The sequence below is a fragment of the Macrobrachium nipponense genome, chromosome 31 (genome assembly GCF_015104395.2).
Source record: "Macrobrachium nipponense isolate FS-2020 chromosome 31, ASM1510439v2, whole genome shotgun sequence".
Lineage (NCBI taxonomy): Eukaryota > Metazoa > Arthropoda > Malacostraca > Decapoda > Palaemonidae > Macrobrachium > Macrobrachium nipponense.
Genome location: NC_061093.1, coordinates 31,395,045 through 31,405,044, shown reverse-complemented (window position 1 = coordinate 31,405,044; position 10,000 = coordinate 31,395,045). Strand labels below are relative to the sequence as shown.

At 36.7% G+C, this 10,000-nt stretch overlaps 1 protein-coding gene across 1 annotated transcript in view; it reads left to right on the top strand.

The window, feature by feature from the left end:
- The window catches only part of LOC135206740 (uncharacterized), a 107,432-nt gene that overhangs the window by 42,070 nt on the left and 55,362 nt on the right, over positions 1 to 10,000 (top strand). The gene's annotated exons all lie outside the window — the stretch shown is intronic.

Sequence of the window (10,000 nt, the reverse complement as noted above, 5' to 3'; positions counted from 1 at the left end):
TGGCCCATGCTGTTGCGTTGCCAGAAGCACGATCATGGCTACATTTAACCTTAAATATAATAAAAACTATTCAGGGTAGAGGGCTGAAATTTGGTATGTTTGATGATTGGAGGGTGGGTGATCATCATACCAACTTGCAGCCATGTAGCCTCAGTAGCTTTTTAGATCTGAGGAAGGACAGAAAAAGCCACCTCCATAGTTTTCTCTTTCAGAAAACTAAAAACCCTAGAGAAGAATGCAAAGCAGAGACCCGAAAATTTGATCATATCTACCTAATCCTCATTTAAGCTGACAAATTCCGCGCACAAACGGGAGCGAATGTGATTTAGATTGCCGACAGTTTTCACATACACGGCACCGTCCACTTTCTCTTCTTTTGTTTGAGAGGCGACTCATCCATACCTGTTACCATCGTAGGTTATTCATGTGTATATAGGAATCAGTTTTGAAAGCACCTTGCTGAGAAAATAAGTCTATTCTCACCGTAGATAAATTCAGGTCTTAGTGCCATACAAGACTGCAGGGATATAAATACGTTATATATGGTTTTTCATTTTTTTCCAGTTGACATTTCTAATTTCCGTGGAAAACTTGAATTTCGGATTCCATTTATTTTTATTTTCTGATTCTGGATAAACCTTTCAAAAATTCACATTTTCAGTTAAATAAAAAATATAAAATTGAAATTACACACACACACACACACACACATATATATAATCTAGTATTAAATATAATAGTAATCATATAATAATATATGTAATATATATATTAAGGATTATAATATGTGTGTGTGTGTGTGTGTGTGGTGTATATATATCTATATATATATCTATTATATATATATATATATATATATATATATATATATATATATATATATATATATATATATATACACACACACACACACACCAACACACAACACACACACACACATATATATATTATATATATATAAAATATATATATATATATATATATATATACATATATATATATATATATATATAATTTTACTTCTTTCAGGGGAAACCCTTCATCATCATGTTCTTTAACTAATTATACAGTTTTTCCTAACTTTCAACTTGAGAATAAAGTCCAAAAATATGTGCAATACTTTTATCAAAGTTGACACAGCTTCGTATCCACACTTAACCGGAACCAAATAATATGTAATAGTAAAATCATTTTTCATTGCTTTCTCTTTCTTTCTTGAGGGTAACTTTACCGGCAAAATCTATTCTGCAACGAGAAGTCAATTTTCTCAATCATTCTAATTCTTTCTTCGGTTTCTCAGATTCAGGGTTATGTCTTTTTTGTATTATTTGGTTTTGACAATCAATTTGGCTTGAGACGAAAACTTAAACGTCAATGACAGGAGCTTTTAATCTTTATGACTTTCCTCCTACATAGGTATTTATTAAAAAACATTTTTTATGCGGTTTTGGATAATGTATTCGGTTGGAAATACAACCTGCTGTACATGAATAATAAACCCGTCAACTTTCTTTTGTAATAATTCCTATTCAGGAATTTCACAAGTCATCATCACAGCTGTCCCGGAAAGTCTAGTAGTAGAAGTACTGCGAAGAGTGTGCGGATCATTTCTATTTATATCGAGGCCTAGATAATTTATATTCCTATCTAAAGACAGTTTACATTCTGCAAGCGCTTGATTAGGAGATCTTTGCATCATGAATGACAAAGGTGAACGCTCCCGGGGTGGCGGGTGGGGGAAAAATTCTATATTTAATCTTTATCGTACCGGTGTCATGACCCTATAAGAATCCCTGATGTCAATTGCTTGAATTGCCCAACAGACATAAATGCTTGAAATGTCCAACTCGGAATAGTCAGTGCGGCCGCCGGACCTCTCTCTCTTCTTGGCATTCTTGAACGAGGCTTCCAACCATATCGACTGAGGAAAAATGTGCCATCTCACTGTGAGAAGTAGGAAGAGGAACCGATACTTCACATTCAGAGTAGGAAGGCATAAATGGTATGCAAACAGGAAACACGGGATGGGCACAGTTGGGGACGATCGGATTTCAAGAAACCGATCTGATTCCCATCCACTGTTCTGTCTCACAAATCCTCGAAGTTGGGACAGAGAAGAAGAGATTTCTATGTTTTACGAGACGTAGTGACTCTTTTGATGTTACAAAGGCAGTGTCTAATATTATTTATTTTCATCCGGTAGTTGTACACTTACTGGTTATATACCTGACTGTAAAATAAACAAATTAAACGTTTTGAGAAGAAAATTATACAGCCTTCTGCTGTCACCTTCACCTTTTAAGGATATTGCATCCGTCACACCTTCGCTTTGACATTTATGCCTTCGGTTTCCTGGGACTATCTTTTCTTTTGATAGTCCTGAGATATATTTGATCGATGAACTCTGAATGTTGCATCCAAAACGATATGCATTTAGAAAAACGGATCAGTTGATCTGTGAAAAATGAAAAACAATATCTTAATGAAATTCTAGTTATCATTTTCTTTTCATCTCCAGGATAAGATGGAAGACTATAGTTGCAAAGAGGACTTGAAAGACGTTTATATGTTAACTCTGACTTTTAATGCTTTGCTTCTCTCAGTTGCTAAATGAATGATATTCATTTCTAAAAGAGGTATAATTTATACATGTATATATGTATGTATACATATGTCTATATATATATATGTATATATATATATATACACACACACACACACACACACATATATATATATATATATATATATATAAATATATATAATATAATATATATATATATATATATAAAGATAAGTAGAAATGGCAGAAACAAATGAATGAATCTGAAAGTGTATGTAAGCACTGGGATTGAAAAGGGATATAAGCGGACGCTGGAAAGATGGAGAAACGAATAATAATTAGCAGGGACAGAGAAAGAATCGAAAGTGTTAATTATCCATAGAGGGAAATGAAAGTCAATTACATGGATGGCCAGATCTCTGCAAAAGGTTAGAGAAACGAAGGGTGTCTCATAAAGCTAGAATACAAATGTATAAAGAGATCATGACGGTGAGGTATGGATGTTGAATATTAATTAGACAAAAATGGTTTCAACAGTGGGAAGCAAGAAGTATGAAAGCTTCAGAAGTGCACGTGTTTATAATAAGGAAGTCAAACTTAGGCTAGTATTAGTCAAAAGAATGTTAGAGGCAGTTGGGTTACATGATAAAAAAATGAAGGATGAATGGTTGTTAAAAAAAAGTCTCTATAATTCCCAAATTTTGGAAGGAGAGAGTCGAGAAACCGACAAAAAGCTGACTAGAGGGAGAGGAATTTGTGTTTGACAAAAAAGCCATTGTATCCATGACGCAAGATCGACTCAGGTGTACAGTTATGCACGGGACCTCCCATCACTGTTAATGAACTCCCTATATTTGTATGAAGCCGTTGAATGCGAGGATGTTTTGGCACATGGAATTCGTCCTGATTTTGAAACGGTGCACATTTAACATTAATATTAAGTTAAGTATATCGTAGTTTTACCAGATCACTAAGCTGATTAACAGCTCTCCTAGGACTGGCCCGAAGGATTAGATGTTTTTACGTGACTAGGAACCAATTGGTTACCTAGCAACGGGACCTACAGCTTATTGTGGGATCCGAACCACATTGTATCGAGAAATTAATTTCTATCACCAGAAATGAATTCCTCTGGTTCCGCTTGGCCGAGCCGAGGATCGCACTTCGGACCACCGAATTAGTAACCGAGTGCGAATTCCACTCGTCCAACGTGGTACTAACATTTTACATTAATAATAACAAGTTCCAAATGTCAAACCTTTATCTTCACAAAGTGGCTGAGCCTCGCAGCTTTGTGTCACTAGTTCACCTTTCATTATAAATATTATTACGCTTGACATCGTTGAGGAAACAGAAGGAAAATCAAATGTCAGCCATTGGGCCCCGGTGTTACCTTATGGCTGAACCGTTTGATCAGAATCCACAGCTGCCATGTAGAGTTCTTGATGGCAGTCTTTACATCATTGTGGTTTCTTACCAGTTCTATTCTTATTAATGTCATCACTTCAAGGTTTTATGTTCTTGGGCAAGTCATTCTGGCGATTATTCTCTGTTCTCTTCAGTGTTCTCTACTTTCTGCTCCGATTTCACTCTATTCCATGGCCTCGTTTACGTATTTTATCCACGATCTTTGTTCTTTCCCATCGGTCAGCATACTGACGTTTCCATACCCACTAATCAATTGCCTTTTCCCCTTTCTACTGGGTGACATCATTCTACCAGTCTATTTTTCAGCCTAATTTATAACTGCTACCTTCTTACGAGTATATACCTATATATATATATATATATATATATATATTATATATATATATATCTATATAATATAATATATATATATATATATATATATATATATAATATAATATATATAATATATATATATATATATATATATAATATATATATATATATATTGCACAGAAAAAAAAGTTAATAAAAGAATCTAGTAGCTCGATAATTTCGTCTTTCACCAGGCATCTTCAAGAGCTTTTCTCCTGTGGACTACTATATTGATATATCTCATCTTCGAGTTATGACTCAGTAACGTCACTGAAGTCCTGATTTCACCCTCTGTGTGCGCTATTCGAATCCACGAGAGGACGAAATTATTATCAACTAAAAAATTCCCCTTCGGTTAACATATATGAAAATATAATAATTCCGAGGTAGAGCGAATTGGATATGAAAGGATATTTGTAGCTTAACGCATATATATGAATCACGGTGATGTGATAAAAATTCATATAATAAAGGTAATGCCGTGGCATTACCATTATTTATACATAGCATCACGTTTTATATATTTCGTGATCAAATATATAAATATATATATATATATATATAGATATATATATATATATATATATATATCTATCTATATATATATATATATAATATATATATATATATGTGTGTGTGTGTGTGTGTGTGTGTGTGTGTGTGTGTGTGTATGTGTGTCTTTGATGCCGTTCGTCATCACCCCTCTCAAATTTTGACTTGATTTTATTAACGGGATGTTCTCATTACCAAAATCAAGTCATAGTCTATCATATATTACCAAAATCAAGTCAAAGTCTATCATATCATACCGGTAATTAAAGGACTTTCTACCAGCAACAACTATAGACCCTTGGAAATAATATAATTCATATATTCGCTTTTGTACTTCTTATACACATACATGGCAGATGTAAAAAAAAAATTCCCTACTCCATTTGATCTCTGTAAATCTAAGGGCCTGTTGTGACTAGAGTGAATTTGGTACACGAGATTTCAGTCATTAGCGCTCTATGACCGCAGCATAATATACATCTTGGACACTCAGATTATACGTTTTTTTTGCTCCTTTTCGGATACATTTCTTCTGCATTTCCTTTTAGAATGGTCTAAATATTGCTATGATGTTTAAATAGTTAGTCTGTACTGACAGTTATGATTTTAGACTGGCACTTTTATATAGGAGTGATCTTTCACCTGTCGTTGATATGTTCTTTTTCAAAGAGAATTCTTTTTCTAATAATTTCATTTCGTGCTTTGCTACCTCCCTTAAAGATATCTATAAAATATGCCGAAGTTCAAGGCGACTGATTTTTTTAATAATTCATTAAGCGTAGTGGCTAGACAAGTCTACCGTTGAGAATCAGCATTCAGTGTGGTCAACGATCAAGTAGTTTGCCACAACCATAGGCAACGACAAAAGACCAACAACAGGAAGTTTTCGAGATCATAAGAAGAATCCTCGAAAATCCAGCAAAAGTAGAGTATAAAACGTTAAATGTTTTTAGGCCTAAAAACGTTGTAGTTTGAGAAAACACCGGCGTAATGGAGGTCTGTCTAGACTGGATACGAGAGGGGAAAATCTACATATTTATGAGGATTAAGTTGTTTTATTCCCGCCGCAGCCATTTCGGCTGAACATGAAGGCGCATTACTTTGCCAGAAGTTAACAGTAAAAGTTAATTCTACGGTCAACAAGTTCGGCCGCCTTTTACAACTGGAAAAAATATGGTAATGCACTTCTCTGTCGTTACAGAGGAAGGAGTGACTATAGCCTTCCCAGAGTATTGTAGTACGTGACCCTTAAGGCCTCGCAGAAGCGGTGCTTTGAATCATGTTCGGAACATTGCTTCGGATACGCTTACAAGAATGTTCGAAACACCTCGCTTGGACGTTCATACCCGCAAACTTTTAAAGAAAAGAGACATGTACTGGTGCAGTCACTTCCTAAAAGGAAACATATTTTTTTTTTTTGGGGGGGAAGGGGGGGGATAGACACTTTGAACGTAAGCGAGGTCGTTCGTATGCCAAGTTTGTAAACAAGACTGTTTCATGTTTAGATGCATGTATGTCCCCCTGTTCTTGATTTGCCAATACCATTGCTCAAGGAAATGTATTGAGCTCCACGTGTACACAACTTTGAAATGCAAAGAGAATACTGAAATTGTTAATCGAAAAAGAGTTAAAAACACAAAGCGAGCATTGTTAACAAGACATTAACTGAACAACGCATTATCAATGCTTTATTCAATCTCCTTTCTTAACATTAAGGATAAAGAGATCCGCTCGTACATGACAGAATAAAAATGAGCGACCTAATTTTACGGACGAGTCGAAATATTTCATAGCAGGGCAAACGAGGTCACCGGGGTCACGGCCACACGGTGCACGCAAATTGTTGGTGCCCCAGCGGTTGGTTGCCTGTCAGCTGTCTTCCCTCAGAGGTCAAGATCATTCGTCACGGGGACTTTCTTTTCATTTTCCATTCATTATCTTGGTTCGGCGAATAACAGGTCAAGGAACGAGGGAGCTTTGCTACCTGAAGCCCATTCAGAAATATTTGCTCTGAATGTGTGCGGTACTTGTGTGTGTATGTATGTATGTATATATATATATATATATATATATATATATATATATATATATATATATATATATATATACATACATACATACATACTACATACACACACAAGTACCGCACACATTCAGAGCAAATACTATATATATATATATATATATATATATATATATATATATATATATATATATATATATATATATATATATATATATATATATATATATATATATCAATGCCTAACTATATATGGAACTACATAGGAAACAAATTTCTGTGCTCACCAACTTACTCATGCTCTATGGCTGGTACACAATTTACTTACATTTACCTACTCCAAATACTACCACTACTTTTATCATTATTCCTCCGAATAATAAATACCACGGTAATACTATAATCCCTCACATTAAAACGAAGCTTCAAGCTGCAAAATGTTTGGGTTTTGGCTCATATGGAAACACACAACAGCAAAAAGGTACTGTGAATAATTGATCCTACGCTGGGAATGCCTGGTACTTAGCATATGTTCAGCGAGTACTCTCTCTCTCTCTCTCTCTCTCTCTCTCTCTCTCTCTCTCTCTCTCTCTCTCATTTCTTTTTGCACCTCAGTTGCGCAGTATGCGGTTATGGTTAGACGTTTACTCGAAAAACATTTTGAAATCTGACTCTGTTTTTGCTGTGGCACTTTGATCTTGGCGGTGGTTTCATGACACCGGACGATCGCATTCCTGTCAAGATGAGGTTTCTCTTCGCTCGGGTGTAGAAGAAGAAAAAGATGAGAGAAGAGAGAGAGAGAGAGAGAGAGAGAGAGACCCTCCGGTCCAGCACCTGAATAAAGGTGGATGAAAAGTATTCAGCCTTCGGGCCTTGCTGTGTCCCATTGCGACTCACACCACTCCTTCTCTCCAGGTGGTTATCTTTCTCCATCGTCTCCTTCTATACTATAAACCTTCCACCAGCCGAGGAGGTCTGTTTTCTCCCCTCCATCCTATTTCGAGCGTACACACCTTAGTCACACACCCATACCAACCCCAAAGCTCGATCAATATCAGTCCTACACCCAGATGGGAAAGAAGGGCAGGGCATTGGGTTAATACCCTTACCTGCAGTTTAAAACGAAGAAGGATCGTAAGATGATCCAAGCGAAGACATGAAAGAATTTTACTATTAAGGAAATATAATTTAAAATGTGTAACCTGTACATTTCACCATGTTATTATAATGTAACATCATTATTGTAACAATAATATCAATATTAAGGCCACTGTAAGAAAATTGTACCCTTACCCTAATAAAATTCTGGATAACCACACTTCACATTACTCTTACTTATTCTTAACTTTCTAAACTATTCCCTACCATGGTTATCTAGCTAACTGCCCCCGGTCTCCTTTCACCCATCTATAAAAAGAAAAAAAAAACATGAAAGAAAAAGAGAACTATCGATGGTAAGACGAAGGGGGCTGAGAACAAGGGAGAGAATAACACCGTCATCTGGGGGGGAACATCCAAGGGATTATCCACGGACCGGTCAGAGGAATGTTGACAACATTAAAGGATTTTAGAGTGAGAATGGGAAATTGTAAAGTTGTAGATAACTCGAGAACAGTAGAAACTTTCAGCTGTTAGAATATTGGCGGGTGACAGCTATTCGGAAGGAGAGGGATACAAATGACCCATTAAACTGGAAGAATATGTTTTCAAGAAACAAAAACTCTCAGATATAGCAGCAAAGTAGTCCCCAGAGAAATAACACATACAATAAATGGAAATGGAATAAGAAATAGATACACACACACAACCACAAAAGGATAATCAGAAATGTATATACAAAATGTATTATCAGAGAATAACCACTTCATTGGTCCCTAAAAATTGTCAACCATAACGCAAACAAAATCCAATACCCTAATCAAAGGCGGAACACACGGCCATAAAAAGACAAGGGACGACAAAGAAAAATCTATAAAAAATGGAATTAAAAAAAAAAAAAACTCGGTTGTAAAACCAGGAGTCATGATGAGATTTTCCCGAAGGAAGAAGAAATCAGAGGCAACGGAAAGTTGTAAAGATTCTCTCTCTCTCTCTCTCTCTCTCTCTCTTCTGCTTTTCTTCTTCGTTCGGTTTTTAATCAGTTGGAAAGATCGCGTGATCGGAGTAACGATCACGGCATTCCGTCTTTCCATTTTTCGATTCATCTGCGGTTTGGATCTTCAAAACGCAAGTTTCCTCTCTCTCTCTCTCTCTCTCTCTCTCTCTCTCTCTCTCTCTCTCTCTTCGCGATTTCATTTCGCCGTCCGTCGTAGTTTTATTCATTTCTATTCGGCGATTGGAGGACCCGCGAGCTCTAATCAGCTGCGGAATCGGAAAGTCGTGAATCCCTTCAGTCACTCCACCATCCCATCACTTGCATGTCGTGAATTTTTTAGGGGTCACCGTGAAATCATGATGAATACATTTTCACTTTCACCGGGTCATACGTTACAAGGAATACAGATGTGGTATTTGGGATAATTATAGATCAAATTCAGCATATATATATAATGAAGAGTGTGCTTATTATGAGTCAGTGCTTTGGGAGATAGAAATCAATCCAGGGGTTTAACTACCTGGGTCCCACGAGAGACAGATAAACCATTGTTTATCTGTTTCACCCTTTTAAGACGCTTTACAGACACACCTGCAGCCTGCAGGCTACAGCTGTTCCCCCTTTGGCCAAAAGGATGTCACAGTCGACGAACAACGTACAAAACATCCTCGGGAAGACCGGGAGACGACCATAAACGTGACGTCACACGGAGAAAATAGTGAGTCAACCAGAAAATCGAGTTTGTTTTTGCGGGACCAGGCCATCCCACGGCGAACCAGAAAAGCAGAAAAAAGAAGTTCGGGGGGAGGGAGGGAGATGGGGGGGGGGGGGGGCGGTTGGAGGGTGTTTATTGGATCGTTGATTTGGTGCTGGCAAAGGCCGGCAAATTTATGGAAAATGAACAATACATGAGCAGTACTGTGCATCCAGTGCACTTCTTACTAACATTGGTTTCACATTCTATCCTGAGCGGGAATGGAGAGGC